This window comes from Colobus angolensis, unplaced genomic scaffold (assembly GCF_000951035.1).
Source record: "Colobus angolensis palliatus isolate OR3802 unplaced genomic scaffold, Cang.pa_1.0 Scaffold41, whole genome shotgun sequence".
In the NCBI taxonomy this organism is placed as follows: domain Eukaryota; kingdom Metazoa; phylum Chordata; class Mammalia; order Primates; family Cercopithecidae; genus Colobus; species Colobus angolensis.
The window spans coordinates 7,751,613-7,774,117 of NW_012117488.1; positions in this window are offsets into that span (position 1 = coordinate 7,751,613).

Sequence of the window (22,505 nt, forward strand, 5' to 3'; positions counted from 1 at the left end):
AGCTCACCAACCCCTGGGAGCTTGTTCAGACTCTGAGAGCAAACTCAATCTTCCTGGGTGAGGCAGAGGTCGAGCCAAAATGGAATCCTTTTTTCTTTCTGCCTGTGGATTCTGGTTACTCCCTGCTTGCCCGAACTGCTGTCTCTGCATCTCTAAGTGTGACACTAAAGCAGGAGAGGAAAGAAAGAAGCTTTGCTCGTGTTGACCATCTCAGCTCAAAAAAGGAAGAAGCCTTTTCAAATACTCCTCAACCTCAGAAAGTAAATACTCTGATGCAGATAGCATCGCTATAACAGGACTATATAGTGTAGGAAAAGCCCTGCCATATAGATCTGTGCCTCAACAATGCCTGAATAACTTTTTTTCCTCTTCAAACAAAAACTATAAAAGGGGTTAACAAATCACCGCAGGTCACCCCAAGTGATACACCTTGAATCTGAACTGAGCAATCCAGGCCCATGTGCAATCTGCAATCTTTATTATTTCACCCTCGCATGCCTTGAGTCAAAGTAGATTAACAACTATGAATTGTGGTTAGACCTGCTATTTATTTACTTCATGGTTTTATTCCCTAAATAGAGGATTTGAGGGGGGGCGGGGGAGAAAGTGACTTTGCTTTACCTGTCTACACCTTAGCTTCCCTGGCTATACCTTTCTCCACATACCCTGCAGCAAGGTTTATTTAGTGAAAGTTGTAAGAAAGATTTTGATTGCCAGTGGGACATTACAAACCAACAGCCAGTTCCAGCAGGGACTCACAGGGACAGCATCATGAGCTGTCATTGTTGGCTGGAATAGTCAGTGGAAGAGAAATTATTTGAACAGGACTTCAGGACCCACTACAGGAAGTACACGGCTGCTGTGCCTGTTTCCCCAATGTGCGTTTCCTTGTGCTAAAGGGGAAAAACCTGAGAAATGGGAACAATGACCTCTATGGCAGTAAACTGGGTCTCTGAGCTCAGGAAGTATCTGCCAAAATAGAAATTGTCAGCCCTCAGTCAATCAACCATCAGTTAATGAGCAGGCCTGTTCAGTTCAGTTATTTGTTGAGCTCTTATTATGTTCAAAGCTATGAGAGGGGCCATAGACATGTAAACTTGAGGCAAATAGAGTCCTGAGCTCTGTGAGTTCATCAAGAAGAAGGAAAAATCAACATGCAGGTAACTAATGCAAGGTATAATGCAATGAGTATCCTAATCCAACCCAATTTCATTCCACAAATATCTATTCAGGTCCTATACGGAGCACGGAAAGACAGTGTAGTCAGAAAATTCTGGTGAATTTAGGTGGGTGGACCTCATGGAGGAGGTGAGGTTTCAGCAGAGCCTGAATGATCTGTCTTTGGTTGATCCAGATGGGCCAAAGGGTACTCCAAGGTAGAACAGGTGGGCAGAGGGTGCTAAGCTGGAAAGCACAGGACATGGAAGGTGTGATGGGTAGGTGAGGAGGATGGAAGCGAGGATGTACATGGAAAGGAGAGTCATGAAGAATGTGGCTGAAAATGACTCATCTCTTGGAGGAGTCTGAGAAGAGTAGGGCACATATATCTCTGCACTGGAACAATAGTCTGCAGTTTGCTGACTTTGGGGGGACTTCTTTAAGAAAAAGAATACAAAATTATGAATTTAAAATTATGTATACACAAAAATTATCTGAAATGAAAAAAAACAATCCTCATCAAATTATTGGAGCCTTGGAGATTTAGGTCTCTATCATCTGAGACCTCTTTAAGCAACTTACCAGAAATGCCTACATAGACATCCTCTATTATTAAAACCTGGCTTCTGCCTCCCCGACACTGCCTGTCCCAGGATGCCCTCCACTCCCAGGAGCCTGTTCTAGTGAGAGGCCCTGAAGTTTAAACATCTCTAGTGTCAGTGTCGCAATAAATTCAGCTGTACAGAAGTCGCCAAACTTAGCTGATTCCTTGTCAGTAGAAAGTGTGTGGCCAGGGGATTGGGGTGCTGTGATTGGTGCCTTCAAGGAGAGGTGCTTACCCCTGTGTCTGGGTGGGGATATTTGTGCTAAGCAGCATCTTCCCTTCACTCCAAAATGCATGGTTAGAAAAGGGAAGCAACAGTTGCCTAAAAGAATTGAGGTGGGTGAAGTTTGAGCCACCAAAATAGTATTTAAAAAGGTAAGTATGGTGGAGATGTAAAGAAGAGACTGGAAAATGGAAAGTCATTAGGTAGGAGACCCAGTTAGGGGTCTGAGCACACAGCTATTCAGAGCACAATCAATTATTCCATTTCCTAAATCCCCAATTCAGATTGGAGTTAGGAGACTAACTCCAATCTGAAATGACAGTGTCTTGAACTAAACTGATGGAAGCAGGTAAAGAAATAAAGGATCAGCCCATAGAACCATTATGAAGAAGAGATTAAGCAATCTAAGCAAACTTGGGTCTTGTATCTTTTGCTGTCATTAGTGAATCCGTAACAGCCGAACAGATCACCAAGTACCAGGCACTGCTTAGGTATAGATTCAGATATTTTGAGTTTTATTTCATATCCATTTAGTGTCCTCAAAGTGAGCCACGGATGCTGACTGTGACTTATTTCAAATCTTATAAATATATGCCCACTCAACACCTCTCAGGGTCTAGATTTTGTCTTTTTCTTTCAAAGAGGTCACCACACATATTGTCCCTGCACATTGAGGTAGCAGAAAGCTAGTGCCTTGATTACTCAAAATGATCTCCTAGGACAATTTTGTTCTCTGTCTTTGCAATGGTAACATCATTATTTCTTGAATCCCAGTCTCTGACCTCCTTATAAGTAATGGTCAGGTCAGTTTCCATATGTAATGGCTCCCACTCAGGCCATAAAGCTTTGATATACTTAAACTAGTCTTTCACCAAAAGTTAGCAGTAAACAAACGGCCTATAACGCTTTCCAAGAGGCAAGAGAACACTCGCTCCGTTGCTGTAATTATTACTTCTCTCTTTGTGACAACCCTTGAGGAATATAGTTAAAAAGCAGAGATACCACCTTTCTATTTTTCTCCATCTGTTTATTTTGCACAGTAAATTGCCAGCTCTTTGTTTGACATCGGAGTAAAACACTGTTGTGCCTCTTACCTGTAATTGTTGAAAGTGTAGCAAAGTATATACCCTTTAATTCCAACATAATCAAGAATTTACTTTCCACAAACTGCATTTCATCTCTTTCTCACGTGCCTTTTGGTGTTTGGGAGTAGTTTCAAGTTGTTTGAGAATGTGCCTGCATCAACAAAATTGGCAATTTGTTTCTGCTCACAGTGTAAAGACAAAGAATTGGAAATTCCAGTGAGGTTAAGGGGAGATCTACCTGGCAGACTGGTTCTCCTGGCCTGTGTAACTGTTACCCAAAGAATACTTAATTAGGCAACACATTCATCCCGACAGGTGCCATGATCCTAAATGCATAGGCCAAGTGGCTAGGCTTCTAGTGTCATTTTGTGTACCTCAAAACCTTCACAGCTGAGGGAAATGGAACTTTTCTCATTATTCGTGATCCAGTTTGGCAATATCAGTTAAGCAATCATGCCTCTGAATGGCATGGAGTAGGGTAAGCTTCTCCCCCAGGGGGATTTAGGAAATGGAATAATTGATTGTGCTCTGAATAGCTGTGTGCTCAGAGATTGTTGAGATGCTAATTAATGCACACATCTGCAACCATCAGTTCAGTTTTATTCAACAAATACTTGTTTTGTTTACCCTCTGTGCCAGACTCCATGTTATGGGCTGAAAACTCAAAGCTGAATAAAACATAGGCTTATTCCTCTTCCCTGCAGAATTTGTTGTAGGAGGAAGAATTGTTAATAGATTATTCTAATGCAGGGTGGTAAATTCAGCAATAGAAATGTATTAAGGTGGCCCATGACAAGCGATACCTGACCAGTTACCAGAAAATAGGGGAAGAGATCACGAAGGGATTCCTGGAGGAGAGGCCACTGGAACCAAGCATTTAAAAAGGCAGTAGGGCTTAGGGGAACAGTGACAGCAACGTTTGGGAAGCCTGAAAGGGCATGAAGTGTGTGGAACATCAAGCAGTTTGAATTTCCAGTGGCTAAAGTGGAAGATAAAGAGTGGGAGTGGGTGCAGAGAAATAGGCAGAGACAGATCATGGAGATGCTTGCATGCCACCCTAAAGAGGTAGAACTTGTTCCCATAGGCAGAGGTGGGGTGACAGAACTTTAAAAGTCATGAAGTGAGTGACTAGTCTGGTTTAGTTTGGGTTTAAAAGCCTGAGTAGGATGGATTTGAGAAGGGCGAGGCTGGAGATAGAGGACAAGAGGCTTTGCAGCAGTTCCAGAGAGAACTGATGAGATCCTGGGGAAGGGCAGCAGGCAAGACAATAAGGGGGATGATGGGTGGACACAGGAAATTTTATGGAGTTGAAGCTCAGCGCAGGGATCTGGTTGGGGATGGAGACGTGTGCATCATCACCATGTGGGCTGTAGTTAAGGCCAATTAGACAGGATCAGCGTGCTCACGTGAAACGTATGGAGTGAGAAGAACAAGAAGCTATGCTGAGTCAGCTGGGGATACCACCTGTTTGAGAGAACAGAGGAGAGAATACCAGTGAAGGAGACTTCGGGGAGAGGAAAGAGGAGACTCAGCAAAGCGTGGTGTGACACAGCCAGGTGAGCAGAGAGTTGAGGACATTTTGACAATGATGTTGCCTCTTCCCACCTGGTACCACACCGTGAAAGCTAAGATTCATTAATTCAACAAATATTTCTGGAGTACCAAAGATGTATCACATATGTGCTAGTTGACAGTACCTTTACCTTACGATTTTACCAAGACTGACTTCCACATAACTAGCAAAATGTAAGCTACCAAATACATTTGTTGGATTCCATCCTGTCAAGTATTTCTCTGCTCAACATTGTTTTTAGTTTATTTCTACTTCTAATTGTAAGATATTTTAAAACCATACAGTGAGGCAAAAATTTCCATCTGAGCATGGCATTCAGAAGGGTAGTGGCAGAGATGTTGTTGCCTGCTGGTGAAATAAATGCAGTAGAACGAGAAAAACATTTGTTCATTCCATTCCTCAAAAGAAGCAGGCTGAATCGTATAGGAGACTGAGTGCTTCTCACTGTTTAACAGAAAAGGTTACTCTCTATTCTTCAGCTGGAGGAAGTTTCTCTCTCTCTGTCCTTCTAGTTCCCATCATGTGAAAATGTCTCACATTCTTTCAACATTGCCATGCACAAACACCGATTAGCACCAGCTAAGTATATGATATGGGACTCTGGAACCCAGGTCACTGAGGTCAGTCTCCTGGTCAGGTGAGTGAAATTTGCTTATTTTAATCATCTCCTAATATGGCAGGGAAGGTCCCCTAGGCTACATGTAAGTAGTTACAAATGTTTTATTATTTAAATTGATATTCTATTTTGTCTTTATCTCTTGTTTTGCACAAGCCAAACCCTAAAGTGAAAGAATCACCACAGATCTGTTGATGAGACGAGTCATTCTTTGGTCAGCAGACATTTGCTGAGCAACTTGTTAGGCCCCACACTGGGAGCTGGGGTAACAAAGGTGGATTAGTTCTACTCACAGCCTTTGAATTATTCATAGACTAGTGAGATATATCATGTATGGTGAAGTTCTTGGTGAACGCCAAAGTTATTTTTCTTTACCACCTGTCCCTTTGGAGTCCTTACCTTCTAACATGCAGACAAAAGTAAGAAGACAAGATAGCTTTTGTGAAAAGCACAGCATCTGTTGTAGGCAGCTGTTGATCTCTGCCATGGCACCCTCATTTCAGTAACTTATCTTCAGCTCCCTTCTGACTTCCATTTCTCGCACAGTTCCTGGCTCTATTTTCTGGGTTGGAGGGGTGCCCTGGACCATCACGGGTGAGATGTTCTCTGCCCATGCCTTGTCCTCACAGAAGCCTTCACTGGGGGAAGTGATTGGGAAGATTTGTATTTCTGGGTAAATATAAACATCAGTAATTATACATCAAATCCCAATATAATCACTGCATTTGAGTACTTCTAATTTCAGTATGACCAATATCTTATTAATTAGTAAAAGACATGTTTAATGTAATATTCCCAGCTATGCTCTATTCTCCTTCTAGCTAAGTGTTTATGTATATGGATTTGTTTTTATGGTTAAAAATCTTATAATTACATTATCTTCACTCTCTCAAAATACCATTTGGCTTAAAGAACTGATGTTTTCTCTGGTAACTTCCACATGGCATCTGCTCAAACTACCCTTTAAACTACTGCATTAATTTGCTGAATGGTTATCTCTTTGCACTTGTCTTGTGAAAACCTATCTTTCACTAATTCCCCTTCCCCCAAATCAGCAAAACCTCAGCCTGTTCCATCTGGCAATATCATTGTTTCCCACTTGGCAATATGGTGTAGTGGTTATGAGCCTGGGCTTTAGAGTTCATTAGGCACAGGTCTGAGTCCTAGTTTTAGAACTTGCTAGACATGTGATCTTGAGCAGTTTATAGCAACTCTCTGTGCTAGGTTTCTCTATCTGTAAAATGGGTAAACTCATATTAACCATCTTATAGGGTTGTTGTAAAGTGAGTAGCACAGTGTCTTGTCCAGAGTAAATGCTTAATAAAGTCTTCTTTCTTTCCTTGTTACTGTTAGAATTTCCTTGGCTGCAGTGAGAAGCATAAGGCACTGAAATCGGGTGGACTTGTTCAAACTATGTCCCTGGAGAAGTCAGTTGCCTTTCTTAGTCTTAGTTTCCTGATTTGCTAAATGAAAATAACAACATATTACAGTGCTGACAAACTATCACAAAGACTAATTAAGATAAAATACATTTTAAAAAATCTGTCATGGTGGTTCGGGCACGGTGGCTTATGCCTGTAATCCCAGCACTTTGGGAGGTAGAGGCAGGTGGATCATTTGAGGTAAGGAGTTTGAGACCAGCCTGGCCAACATGGTGAGACCCTGTATCTACTGAAAATACAAAAATTAGCTGGGCGTAGTGGCAGGTGCCTGGAATCCTAGCTATTTGGGAGGCTGAGGAAGAAGAATCACTCGAACCCAGGAGGTGGAGGTTACAGTGAACCAAGATTGCACCACTGCACTGCAGGCTGGGGAGCAGAGCGAGACTCCATCTCAAAACAAACAAAAAACAAACAGACAAACAAACAAAAATCTGTTGTGGTGCATCAAATCATGACATGGGCTTTACTGTGACTCAATTATCACACCTAAAGCATCCCTCTCATTAACAGTCTTTTGCCCAATCTACAAGTGTACTGAGTTTAATAGAAGATTTTAGTACATATAAAAATATATGGTCTCCTGGACGGAATTCTATACTATTTACTAATCCTGTAAACCCTTTCATGATTATTTATCCTTAGGAACATATACAAACATTTTTATAGAAAATAGATTTTAAGTACCCTTGAGATTATCTCTAGTTTATGCCATATATTTTGCCTACCTTGAAGCACTGCTAGGATTATGCCAGTGTATGCCTGTGTTCATTAACTCACACAACAATATTTCTTGTGCATCTACTATGTGTTAGGCAGTACTCAAGATGTTTGGGATACTCAGTGAACATACCAAAGGTGTCTTTCCTTATGAAGCTTATATTCCAGTGGGGGTAGACAGAAAATAAAAAATGATAAAGTAAATTATACACAATGTTACTAGCTATGTTGATAGATTTTGTGAATTAAAAAAAAAAAAGAAAGGAAAAAGGAAGGCTAAGGGGATCAGGAGTCTGGAGTGAAATTGCAATTTTAAATAGCGTGGTTAGGAGTGACCTTATGGAGAAGGTGACATTTAGACAAACATTTTAGATAAAAGCTACTTTACTCTGAAGCAATTAGAAGAATATACTACATTTCTTCTTAACTCAATGAACCCTTAATACTTCCAGCTAGTTACTTCATAGAACATAAATATCCTTCCACAAACCCTGCCCTGTTTCTGCTTTATTTGGTTCACTGTATTACTATTGCCTACCTAGGATCTCTTTGTCTCCAGCCCTGGTTCTCTGTAATTGGCATTCCCACACTGACACAAAATGATATTCCAAAAATACAGACCAAATTGGGTAACTTTCTTCCTCAAAAGATCCAGTGGCTCTCCATTGCTTTCTGAGTCAAGTCCACATACCTTGGCACGAACTCCGTGGTCCTGGGATGCTCCTCTGTCCTCTTTTCTGCCACATCCCTCTTTGGGAGCCATACTTCACCCATTCTGGTCTCCCTGCTCTCTACAACTCTTTGCTTTTGCCATTGTTCCTACCCATCCTTTCCTACATTTAATGTTTATTGGAAATTGTACTCATCTTTCAAGGCCTAGCTCTAATGCTGCTTCCTTTTTCGATCCTTCCAAGTAAATTTTTTCATGCACCTCTCCATTCCCTATGTCCTGAATGATGTGACGTAGATGACCACATTCTCTTGAAGTTGTCAATTCTTTCTCTATAGAAGATAATTTTTATTTATCAGAGAGTCTTCTGAGAGAAGATTCTGAGCAAGCAGTATACTAAACTCTGAGAAGATTCCATGATAAATAAGAACAATCTTCTACAGAGACAACTCTGCTTACTTGACTTAATCAAACTGGGCAAGCCACCTATCATCTTTGAACCTCAGCTTCTTCATCTTCAAATGGGTTAATTATACATTTTTATGAGTAATAGCTAAGGATTATATGTGATTAAGTGAGATAATGTCTCATTATTTAAATGCTTCTTGTGGTGGCTAGCATGTAGTATCCCTTCGGTAATTGTTCTATGAATACGACTCTTTTTTCTAGATTGTCTTTTAATAATAACAGGATTCCATCATCCCTTTCATTATTCCTTTTTATTGCATAATGGCTTCATGATTGTCACCAATCTTTCTTGATTTCCAGAGGAAAGCTCTCCTTTAGCTTTCTGTTTCTAAATGACTTACATTGTGTTATTTTATTTTTTAATTAATAGATTTTAGTTTTTAGAGCAGTTTTAGGTTCACAGCAAAATTGAGAAGAAAGTGCAGAGTTCCTACATACCTGATTCCCACCCCATACACAGCCTCCCCCTCAATCAACATCCTATATCAGTGTGATACTTTTGTTATAATTGATGAACCAACACTGACACATCATAATAAACCAAAATCCATAGTTTACATTGGAGTTGCACATTCTATGGATTGTGCATCCTTTGTACATTCTAAGGGTGTCATACATTTTATGACTTTTGACAAATGTATGATCACATGTATCCACCATTATAGTATTATGTAGAATGGGTTCACTGCCCTGAAGATCCCCTGTGCTTCGTGTATTTATCCTTCCTTCCCCCTGGTCCTCTGGTAACCACTGAACTTTTTCCTGTCTCCATCACTTTGCCTTTCCTAGAATGTCATGTAGTTGAAATTATATGGTATGCAGCCTTTTCAGATTGGCTTCTTTCACTAAACAATATGCATTTAAGATTCCTACTTGTCTTTATGTAGCTTGATAGCTCATTTCTTTTTCACACTGAATAAAATTTTGTTGTGTAATATAGTTTAAAAAAAATTGTGTTGACCCAGTTTTGAGCCCTAGCTAGAGGCAGTCAGTTTCCATTCTTGAGTGGCCCATTAAGTACACACTCCCAACTGTCTCCCTGTTTAGGCTGTCATGCATTGAGCCACTCAGACCCTTCCCAGGCCAGGCTATAGACAACCAGGCACAGCCTCTATGCCCAAGAGCTTATGGAAATTATTTGAACTGCTCAATCCTAAACTTGCTTACCATGACTTGCCCATTCTTTCCTGCTGAAACCATGGTCAAGGCACTTGCTCATAGTTCCCTCTCTCCTTCTGTCTTGTGAGTGGCCCTGGTGCTTCCCCGAATGGCCCTGCATAGCATGCTGTATTCTCCCCAGGGAACTGTGAGTGTAACAGACTATAAAATTCTTTCCAATTCCTCCCTCTTGGTCCATGTCTGGACTCACCATACCTCACTCAAGGTAGTATGGGTAAAACATATTTTATGACCATACCACAGTTTATTTATACATTTACTTATTGAAAGACATCTTACTTCCAAGTTTCAGCTATTATGAATAAAGCTGCTATGAACACTCATAGTGCAGGTTTTGGTGTAGACATAAATTTTCAGATCTTTTGGGTAAATACCAAGGAGTGAGATTGTTGGATCTTATGCTGATAGTGTGTTTGGTTTTGTAAGAAACTGCCAAACTGTTTTCTAAAATGTCTGTACCATCTTTCATTCCCACTATCAATGAAAGAGCGTTCTTGTTTTTCCACATCTTTACCAGCATTTGGTATTGTCAGTGTTTTGGATGTTAGCCATACTAGTAAGTGTGTAGTGATACTTCCTTGTTTTAATTTGAAATTCCCTAATAACATACAATGTTGAGTATCTTTTCAATGCCAGCCATCTGTATATCATCTTTGGTGGGATGTCCATCCAGATATTTTAATTAGATTGTTCATTTCCTTATTGTTGAGTTTTAAGAGTTATTTGTCTATTTGGATAACAGTCAGACAGTCAGATATGTCTTTTACATGTATGTTCTTTTTAGAGTGTTATCTGGTTCCCTGAGAATTCACAGGTTTACTTTTGTAATAGATGGTTCTCTATAGCCATTTTTGTTTCTATAAGGGAATATTTTTTCTAAGTATTTATTAAAACAGTAGGTTCAGGGATACTGACTACTAAAACTTCTATTGCTACTTATCAGATATTAATCAGTCATTGAATCAATCAAATACTTATTAGACACTTAATATTTTTCTAGACACTGTTGGAGATAACAGTGGTAAAAGGAAGTAAAAGGCCTGCTACTGTTTTCAGTAGATTTATAGTCTATTTTGAGATCATTTAAATACAATTTAGGGCTGACTTTGTGGTACTAACTATAAGTGCAATTGAAATTCAGAGAGCTCCAGAAGAGTTCAGAGAACTCCAGAGGATTTTGTGTGGACTAGAATTATTGAGCAAAGATTCATGTATGACATGAGGGCTGACCTAGGCTTGGAAGGTCAGATAACCCATGCACAAGTGGAAAGGAAAGGAATACGTGTAATGTGCTAGAGCACTTTGTAGGTGTTTACAATGCATGTGCCTCAAGCATTATAAACACTTAATATTTTTATTACATGGGTAGCCCCTCAAGAAGGAAAAGCAGACAGATCCCTTGTGACTGACTGATTTGATCACAATCCCTGTATAAAGATATCACTCCTACCATCTATCTGCTTCTATATTACCACAGTAGATATTTGTCTTAGTCCATTTGTGTTGCTATAAATGAATACCTGAGGCTGAGTAATTGATAAAGAGAAGGAGTTAATTTGGCTTAAGGTGTTGCAGGCTGTACAAGAAGCACAGCATCAACATTTTCTTCTGGTGAAGGTCTCAGGTTGCTTCCACTCATGGAGGAAGGTGAAAGGCAGTCAGCATGTGCAAAGGTCACATAGTGAGAGAGGAAAACAAGGCGTAGGGACAGGGGGTGCCAGACTCTCTTTAACAACCAGCTCTTGTGGGAACTAATAGAGTGAGAACTCATTCCCACTAGGATAGCACCAAGACATTATTGAGGGATCCACCCTCATGGCCTAAACACCTCCCATTAGGTCCCATCTCCAATGTTGAGGATCAATTTTCAGATTGAGGTTTGGGGGGATAAATATCCAAACTATAGCATTCCACCCGTTACCCCTCAAACTTCATGTTCTTCTTACATTGCAAAATACAATCGTTTCATCCCAATAGTCTCCAAAAGTCTTAACTTGTTCCAGCATCAACTCAAAATTCCAATGTCCCAAATCTTATCTGAGAGTCAAAATAAATTCCTTACAGCTGGGAGACTGTAAAATCAAAAACAAATTATTTACTTCCACGATACAGTGGTTGTGTAAGCATTGGGTAAACATTCCCATTCCAAAAGGGAAAAATTGGCCAAGAGAAAGGGGTAACAGTTTCCATGTAAGTTTGAAATCCAGCAGGGTGGATATTAAATCTTAAAGCCCCAAAATAATCTTTGACTCCATGTCTCGTATCCTGAGTGCACTGGTGTGAAGAGTGTGCCCCCAAGGGCTCTAGCAGCCCTACCTCCATGACTTTGCTGAGTGTAGCCTATATGGCTGCTCTTATGGGTTGGAGTCCAGTGTCTGTGGCTTTTCCAGATTGAAGTTGCACATTGCTAAATGGCTCTATAATTCTGGTGTCTGGAGGGTTGTGGCCCTATTTTCACAGCTCCACTAGGCAGTGCTCTGGTGGGGACTCTGTGCAGGGGGATCGAACTCTACATTTCCCCTCAATACTACCCTAGTCGAGGCTCTCTGCAGTGGCTCCACCCCTGTGGCAGGCTTCTGCCTGGGTGCCCAGGCTTTCTAATGCATTCTCTGAAATCTGGATGCAAGCTGCCAAGCCTCTGCCATTCTTGCACTCTGTGCACCTACACACTTAACACTATGTGGAAGCCACCAAGGCTTATGGCTAGTGCCCTCACAGCAGTGGCCAGATCAATACCTGTGGCCCTTTGACCCACAGCTGCAGACTGAGGGAGGGATGCAGGGAGCAGCCCCCTGAGATGGAGCAGAACAGCTGCACCCTAGGAAATCATTCTGTTTTCCTAGCCCTCTGGGCCTGTGATGGGAGGAGTAGGTTTGAAAATTTCTGAAATAGCTTTGGGGCCTCTTTCCCATTGTCTTGACTGTTAACACCTGGCTCCCTTTTAGTGATGTAGTTCCCTCTAGTGAGTAGTTGCTCTGTAGTGCCGTTGAATTCTTCTGGAAATGCTCCTTCCTTCTCTACTACATGGCCAGGCTACATATTTTCCAAATATTTATGCTCTGCTTCCTTTTTAATTATAAGTTCCACTTTAGGTCCTTTGTTTACTGTTGTATATGACCATAAGTTGTTAAAAGCAGCCATGCTCCTTCTTGAAGGTTTGCTGCTTAGAGATTTCTTCCCCTAGATACCCTAGGTCATCACTCTTAAATTTGGCCCTAGGACATGAACACAACGCAGCTAAGTCCTTTGCTATGGCAACAAGGGTGACCTTTGCTCCAGTTCCCTGTAAGTTCCTCATTTCCATCTGAGATTTCATCAGTTTGGATTTTGCTGTCTATATTTCTATCAACATTTTGGTCACAACCACACAACCAATCTCTAAGAAGTTCCATACTTTTCCTTGTTTATTTTTCTTCTTTTGTGCCCTCCAAACTCTTCCAACCTCTGCCCATTATCCAGTTCTGAAGCTGATTCCACATTTTCAGCTATCTTTAGAGCAGTGCCCCACTCCTTGGTACTGATTTTCTGTCAGTCTGTTTGTGTTGCTATATAGGAATACCTGAGGCTGGTCAATTATAAAGAAAGGGGGCTTATTTGGTGATACGGTTTGGCTCTGTGTACTTACTCAAATCTCTTCTCAATTTGTAATCCCCATGAGTGAAGGGAGGGACCTGTAATCCCCATATGTCGAGGGAAAGGGGTGATTGGATCGGTTTCCCCATGCTGTTCTCTTAATAGTGAGTGAGTTTCCATGAGATATGATGGCTTTATAAGGGTTCGGATGTTCCTCCTTGGCTCTTCTCTCTACTGTCGCCTTGTGAAGGAGGTGTCTGCTTCCCCTTTGCCTTCTGCCATGATTGTAAGTTTCCTGAGGCCTCTCCAGCCATGCAAAACTGTGAGTCAATTAAACCGCCTTTGTTTATAAATTACCTAGTCTCAGGGATGTTCTTTATAGCAGTGAGAGAGGACTAATATATTTGGCTCATGGTTTGGCAGACTGTACAAGAAGCATGGCACTGGCATTTGCTTCTGGTGAGGGACTCAGGATGCTTCCACTCATGGTGGAAGGGGAAGGGGAGCTGGCATGTGCAGAGATCACATGGTGAGAGAGGAAGCCAGAGAGAGATGGGAGGTACCAGGCTCTTTTTAATAACCAGCTCTCTCGGGAACTAATAGAACAAGAACTCACCCATTACCAGGAGGATAGCACCAAGCCATTCATGAGGGATCCAGCTCTAGGACTCAAACACCCCCCTTTAGGCTCCACCTCCAATGCTGGGGATCATATCTCAACATAAAATTTGGGGGCACAAACATCCAAATTACAGCATTATTTATCCATTTAGCTCTAGAAAACATTTAATCATTAAGAGACACTAGTTAAAGGGAAAATGCATCTATGGGATGAAGAGGTGGTTATAACTTAAACGATCATCCATTATTTATGTAATCTCTATTCAGCAAATATATATTGGGTCCCTACTTCATTGTAAGCACTATGCTGGATCCTGGATGTGAAAGATAAAGAGGCTATAACAGCTGCCTAAAGTAGCTTAGGGCTAGTGACCCTGTATGTGCCGATGACCATTATGCCGTGTGATTCAAGCCATTTCACAGGTGAGAAGAAAGTGATGGCAGACCATGGAGGCCCCGAGAGTAATGGTGAAGCTTAAGGGGTCTAGGAGTTAGCCACATAAACAAAAGAGAGAAGAGAGTTTTATCCTTTTTTTCTTCATCTTTCTCCTTTTCTCTACTTCCTGAACAATTCTTCACAAAGATTTTAGCAGGGACCAAGCAGAGTGGTGTCTTCCAGGTACAGTGAGGGGAGCCTCCATGGTCCCTCCAACAGGGGGAGGAAGGTGTCTATGCAGGTGAGTCAGGGCCCAGCATAGAGTGTTGGAGCTTAAGTGAGGCAAGAAGGGCTGCCCCCCAGGAAATTGTCCAGGCAAGGAGACAGTGGGACAGCCATAGAGATGGTCCAAGTAAGGAAATATATTAGGAATAATGTGGGTCAGATTTTTCACTGTTGGAGAAGGTACTTCCATCTATGGAAATGAGAAAAAAAGAACAACTCTTTAGTGTTGTATTAGAAGTGGTGTTAGCAGTTTGAATTCATAATTTTCAATACATAGAGAGATATGAATTTGGGGTGTATGTGTGTGTGTCTGTGTGTGTGTATGTATGTGTATTTTCTAACTTTGTAGGCTTAGAGTGTCTGAGATCAGTGACAAACTCCTAGCAGTGAGCACAACCAACATCCACATCTTTGGTTGGTTCCGCAGATGGGCCAGGGCAATTACAAGGTGAACCTGCACAATCTTCTTCTGGAAAGCAATGAAGTGCTCAAAGAATGATGAGAACATGCCAAAAGGACACAGAATCCTACAGGAAGGTGTTTCCCCATGAACATAAAAAAGACAACAGTGGTAACAGATTAGAAGCTTTTGAATAAAATAAGAATCAATGTACTCATATTCATATACATAATTGAATAAATAAATTGAAAATTTGATGATGAATGGGATGACTGCATAGGCTGAAAGTATTACCCACAAAATATATGTTAATTGCAAAAGAAAAAAAAAAGTAACTATCCAGTGAAGAAACCTGGCAGAAACCACCTTAGTTAAGTGATCAATGTTAGTATTAGAAATGGAAAAAATCCAAATCATGTGCTGCCAGTGGGATGCAATGAGGCACACATAGCATCACTTTTGTAATATTGTTGCCAAAAGTACCAAAAGCTAACTCTAATCGTGGGGAAACATCAAACAAAGATAAACTCAGGTACATTCTCCAAAAGCTGTCCTGTAATCTTCAAAAATGTCAAGGTCATGAAAGTCAAGAGAACATGGAGAAACCATTCTGAGACTATGACAACTAAAAGCACTGTTTGATTCTGGACTGGAACATTTTTGAGAAAACGAGGAAACCTGAATGCGATCTGTGGATTAGACGGTAGTAATGTATAAGTGTTAATTTCCTAATTTTGATGGTAGATAACATAAGAGAAATATATTTTTTATAATATGGGAGAATTATCATTGTTTATGATACATATACACCAAAACATTTAGGAGTTTAGGATGTCATGCTAGCAACTTACTCATAAATGGTTTAGGGAAAACAGTTCTTGCTACTATAGGCACAACTTTTCTGTAAGTTTGAGATTACTTATTTTAAAAAGGTGGGGAGAGAGAATCTCCTATGGGGAAGCCTGGATATGTTATGAGTTAACACTTTAGAGGGAGCTCCTTTTTAGCCCATTGAGAATACAGCTCCAGAAAACACAGCAACAGGGGGGTGCCTACTGTGCCTCTCCGTGTACAGCTGGGGCTGGGATTCTACTTACGGGGACCAGGCCTGGCTTTGCAAGTTAGCAGTGAAATATCTTTAGCTACAGCACCTACTTTTTCTAGATGGCTATTTTCTCCTCTGGAAAATGAACGGTGGACATAGCCTCCTTCCAGCTCTAAAATTCACTGTGATTTCATCTTCTATATATTATAGCTTACCACCAGCTCTGTGGTGCTTTTTGTTGCAAAGTTCTCCATATCCATCTGCCCCAGGGAGATCCCTAGCTCATATAGTGTCGCCTCGGTTGTCAGTTTGGCCACCTCTGCCTGGATTAATCTTCATCTGGCAGGCAGGATTAGTGTCTGATGTGCAGAACTCCAGGAAGGAAGTATACCCTGGCCTAACAGCACACGGATGGCCTTTGAAATAACGCTCTCTTCTGTCCTGTATAACTCCAGAAGTGTAACTTGAAGCTCAGTTGGGAACTTGCCACAGAGAATGTTCCCTTGGAGGGCCTCCAAATGTTAATTCCAGAGATGATGGTGCAACAAGAAGGTGACCAATCAGATGGGAAGTCCTGGCTCATGATGGGGTTCTCATCTGTCCACACCCAAGCCCATCTGAGTTTCTGAGCACATCAGGGAACTTTAACAATCTCCACACATGCACATGCCAACCACACATAAGAAATAGGCATTCTAGTTGACGTTGGGGCAGTTGAAATTAATATGCTATAGTGTGCTGAGAATTCTCTTTCCTTAATAATAACCAGACTTAAGAGAATGAGAACAAGATGCAAGACTACTGAAAAATGAAGGGCGATCATCTACATATCATATTTTTTCCTGTAATATACATATCCAAATTCCAAAGGCAATTGCTTTTATATATAATTTAATTGGGAAATGTTCCATCAGGTATTTGTTATTAAGAATCAGAGCTGTATCAGGAGGACTTGATTATTTCAGGAAGAACACCAACAGGATTTAGAAGTTTCTTTGTCCAGTTACTGAAGTGCCTGGCACATAATTGATACTCAATAAATATTTGGATGAAGGCATAAAAATATATTCACCTGTGATGATGATGCACATTGTCACAGGCAGTGGAATCAGGCAGCTAACTATATTTTTAAAATATTGTGCAGTTTAGGTTCTCTTAAAATTTCAAACCAGATGGAGATTAAATGAGAACTGGTTAAAATTAATGCACAATGTTTCCTGAATAAAATAGCTCACTCAGTCTGAAAGGCCTTTTCCTGTTTGTTAGAATTCTGTTTCCCTTATTATTTTTTCAGTTCCAGGTAAGACTGTTTGCAGGGAGACTTTCTCCTCCAGACCCCACCTCTTTAATCTGGCAGGTAAGAGCGCCATAAACTGGAATGATGCTTCCTATGTGTGCACTGAGATTTCTCTAGTGCAGCTCAACCCTGCCACAGGGATGATGGCTTGCTTATAAAGCTTGGGTAATGAATAGCCCAAGATTTATTTTCACATTTATTTAGGACAATTTTCTCTCTGTCACTGTGCCAACACTATCAGCACAACTCAGTGTTGCATAAAAAAGCACAAGCTTTAGAGAAAAAGAAAAAAGGTCTAGGCTTAAATGTCTGCTCTGCCACGCATCAATTGCCTGACCTTGGGCTGGTTATTGGATATATTTGAGCTTCATTTTCCTCACAGGGGGAAATTGTTGTTCCAGTTAGGACCACATTTATACAGTGCCTGGCACCTAGTAGGCCTGCAATTTAGTTCTCTGTTAGTTAATTTCCTGTGGACCCATTTTGCTTTCTATCACCTCAGTTTTCTTGTTTTCTATGAGCCCTTCCTAGTTCTGGAACTCTTCTCTCTTGACTCTAATCTAAGGCAAATCAATAAACACTAGCTCACCCTGCAGTTGGGACACTCACCCTGCAGTTGGGACACTCACCCTGCAGTTGGGACACTCCTGAAATGCTGTTACTTCGTCAGCATCTCCTTGTCCATTGTGTAGGGAAGGTGAGTGTTTGGGATTCCTAGAGGTGCCCTAGTTGCCTTCCTCCAGAACAGAATTGTCTTACTTTATTCCATCATGGCATCAATAGATGCATGTATAATTTTTAAACTCATAGTCCTGATTTAAGTTCATATTTCTCCTCAATGTATACAGCCCCATCTTAAGATATTTCCCTTAGGGATAGGTTCAAATTACCTTGCCTCAATTTCTGTGGGTATTGAAGGTGGAGACACCAGCAATTACTGCAGTTAGCATCTAGTACCGCAGTTACCTCCAAACCCCTGAGTGGCTGTCACCTATCATTAGGATCATTAGGTATTATGGTGTGTTTTGGCACAGTAGACAGAGTGGTTCTTTAAAACATGCCAGATAATAAATGACACTCCCCTGTTCAGTGCCCTCCAGTGGCTTCCCGTCTCAGGCCCTGAGATCCCAGGGCCTGCGTGACCCTATGCAATGTGACCCTGCCCGCTCGCCAGTCTCCTCTCATTCTCTATCTTATTCACTGTGTTCCAGTGCCACAGGCCTCTTTGCTGTTTCCCATATCAAAGAACTCAAGATCCCACCTCAGGACTATTGTACCTGTTGTTCCTCATGCCAGAATATTGATCTCCCCATATAGCTATACTATGAGGTTCTGCTCAAATGTCACCTCCTCAGGGAGGTCTTCATGGACTATCCTGTCTAAATTAGCACCAGCAATCATCACTCTCTAGCCCCTAATCAGTGTTATTTTTCTACACACAAAAACACGCCCTTGTTATTTATTTAAAGCCTATTTCTTCTTCTAGAATGTAGGACTTTGTTTCCTTCACTGGTGGTGTTTCCAGTGAATAGAATACAGTAGTGCCCCCTTATTCCAGGTTTTGCTTTCTGTGGTTTCAGTTACCCACGGTCAACTGGTGTCCAAAAGTATTACGTAGAAATTTCCAGAAATAAGGAATTTGTTAGTTTTAAATTGTGTGCCTTTCTGAGTAGTGTGCGGAAATCTCGTACCATTCCATTTTGTGCCCCCTGGAGTGTATCCTTTTGCCCAGCACATCCGTGCTGTATATACTGCCTGCCTACCAGTCACTTAGCAGCCATCTAGACTGTCAGATCAACTGTAGCAGCAACATAGTGCTTATGGTCAAGGAACTATTATTTCACTTACTAATGGCCACAAAGTGTAAGAGTACTGTGCCTAATTTACACATTAAACTTTCTCTTAGGTGTGTATGCATAGGAAAAAACATACTGTATAGGTAGGATTTGGCACTATCTGCAGTTTCAGCAGCCACTGGGGGTCTTGGAATGTAGCCCCTGTTGATAAGGGGGAACCACTGTAGGGTTTGGTCCAGCAAAGGCACTCAGTGACTGAATGAAGTAATACATTAATTTAGGAATAGCCCCGAGGTTATTATGTAGTTTGGTAAGAAAAGGGCTGTGAAGCCACTTTTGCTCGAAGACATTGTGATGCTACGTCTCCATAATAGGAACAGGAACAGCAATGTAATAGCTTCCATTTATTGAACATTATGATGCTTTGCTCAGTAGGAATCTACAAGTTGTTTGTGATCATTCATAAGCTTATAATTTTATCACTTTGGTCTGTGGGAAAAATGTGCTGTGGTTTATTATAAGGTTATTACAAAGGAAATGTGCAATTTTTAAACTACTAAATGCACCATGAAAATTATACTCTCCGCTGTTGATGTACACAGAACGTGGTGTCACAAGAGGCCCTCTTACAATTTTAGTCCTTTCTCTGACACATTTCCCCACACTCTACATTCCCCTTACCATCCCCTCACAAACAAATACAGACAAAGCCTCCTGGAGCATGCAGTTGGGCTTTCAAAACATGAGCGCTAGTTCCGGAGAGGTCTGTTTTAAATCTATGTGGCCTTGAATGAGTTACTTAAAGTTTCTATGTCTCAGTTACTTCATCCCTTAAATGGGAATAACGATAGCACCTACATTATAGATATGCACTGAGTAAATGAAATAAGACATAATGTGATTAGCATTGGCTGGGTGTGGTGGTTCACGCCTGTAATCCCAGCACTTTGGGAGGCTGAGGTGGGTGGATCATTTGAAGTCAGGAGTTCGAGACCAAACTGGACAACATGGTGAAACCCTGTCTCTACTAAAAATACAAAAATTAGCATGGCGTGGTGGTACGTGCCTGTCATCCCAATTACTTGGGAGGCTAAGGCCTGAGAATTGATTGAACCCAGGAGGCGGAGGCTGCAGTGAGCCAAGATGGCACCACTGCACTCCAGCCTGGGTGACAGAATGAGACTGTCTCAGAAAGAAAAAAAAAAAAAAGACATAATGTGATTAGTATTAGCATAAAACTATCACTAAACAATTATTAACATAAGCATTTGGGACTTAGGAGAGGCAGTCCTTGCCTCCCCAAAGTGTTTTCTTCTAACACGGGACAAATAATTTTCTTTAGAATATATATTTAAAATTAGTCTGTGGAAATCTGTACAAATTTGCCAATATGCAATTTGAAATGGTGTCATATTTCTGCTGTATAAACACCTTTTGAATATAAGGTGTAATTGTCCTCTCAGTTTTCACTGTGGTCAGCTACTCTACTCAGCAGCTACAAGTCTTGACCCTTGGGTGGAGTAGGTAAGTCTTCAGGATTTGTTTTGTTAGACTATTTTCATTTTTTAAAAATTGTCGATCTGTTTTTGGTTTTAGGACAAGTCACAGCAATTGCTTTACAGAGAATGTTTTACTCTCTCCTAAATGTTGTGAGAGAAGTGGTTTCAGGAATAGGCCTAGGATATGTCTGGTTTGCTGTGTGTGGAGTCAGATGGGAATACAGCTCTATCGGGGTGGATGGATTCAGGAGTCACGCAGGGGGAGATGTTAAGAGCTCCTGTCCCTCTCTTACACCACAGCCACTCTATAACTTGGCTCTTTCTCTTTCTCTTTTTTTTCCATTTTTCTTCTTAGCAAAAGCAGGTATTATTGACCTCACCAGGGTACTAGGGCAATTGTATCAGTATTCCTTTTATTAAGCATCAGCTTTTATGTGGAGGTAGAAATATATATATGTATTTTATGTAGTTGCACACACGCACGTGCACATCTGAGGCTGGGGAGGATCCACAGAGACCTCCAAAAAGAAGAGAATCCCTGAAATGATCTTGAGTCAACTTTTAGAGGCAAAAAAATTGCTCAAAAACAACTTGGTCTCTCTAGGGTAAATCTCATATAGGAAATGTCAGTGCAGAGCTCTGCTACCAGAGCGAAGGTGTGTATGTGCGGAGATGGGGGTGTGGGCACTGGGGTAAGGGGGAGAACAAGAAACAGATATTACTCTAACAGAAATAATTTCCTATTTCTTGCATATCCTCCCACTCACAATAAAATACACTTTTCCAAATTATACATCAGCTGTTTGCAGTGTCTGAGGCAGAATGCCTGGGCTGTAATTTTTTTTTTTTTCCAGCAGGAAACTAAGAAATAAGTCATAAAACATTAATATTGCCTTAAAATAACTTGGGGTAGGGTGGTCCCAAGATGAACTGGAGTTGAGCACCAGAGGGAAGCTGTACCTCCAGAGGAGAAATTTCATTAAAGAGGACTTGCCCTTTCCACAGAGAGGTCTAGGTCTGACTTCTTGAAGCTGGGAGGGCTTGTGTCATGCTGAGTGGGAATCATGGCCACTTCACACATCTGTGGAGCATGCCTCTCCTCTGAAACAGAAATAACTGAGGAAGTAAGGCAACCTCCCTCTTCTAAACAAAGGGATTCCGACGCATCATCTGGACCCATTATGGGGTGTTTTCAAATTTCCATAAGCTCAGCCAAATTTAGGACTTCACTAATTTGGACATGTGATCACTTAGAGGAGGCGTTAGACCGAAATACAGAATAGTGGTTCAGTGCACAACTTTAGGAGTCAGACCTGGTGAGAATCCTGGCTTTGCCACTTACTCACTGTGAACTTGAACAATTTATGTATTTGCTCTCAGACTGCTTTCTTTCCTGTAGAACTGAAACAATAATGCCTAATTATAATGTAGTTTTGAGGATTAAATGAGATAAGAAATGCACAACAGTTTATGATTAAAAAATAGTCACTTTTTCATATCAATATTTACATTATTCTAAGCCCTTATCCTACTCATTATAGGAAGTCTAATTTTCTATTGGATCCCCTTTCTCCCAGAGTTTGTTTGTTTATTTTATTTCAGTAGTATTGGGGGAACAGGTGAGTTTTGGTTACATGGGTAAGTTCTTTAGTAGTGATTTCTAAGATTTTGATGTACTTGTCACCTGAACAGTGTATACTGCACCCAGTATGTAGTCTTTTATCCCTCACCCCCCCTCCTCCTTCCCCCAAATCTCCCAAATCTATTATATCATTCATATGCCTTTGCATCCTTATAGCTTAGCTCCCACTTGTAAGTGAGGACATACAATATTTGGTTTTTCCATTCCTGAGTCTCTTAGAATAATGGTCTTCAGCT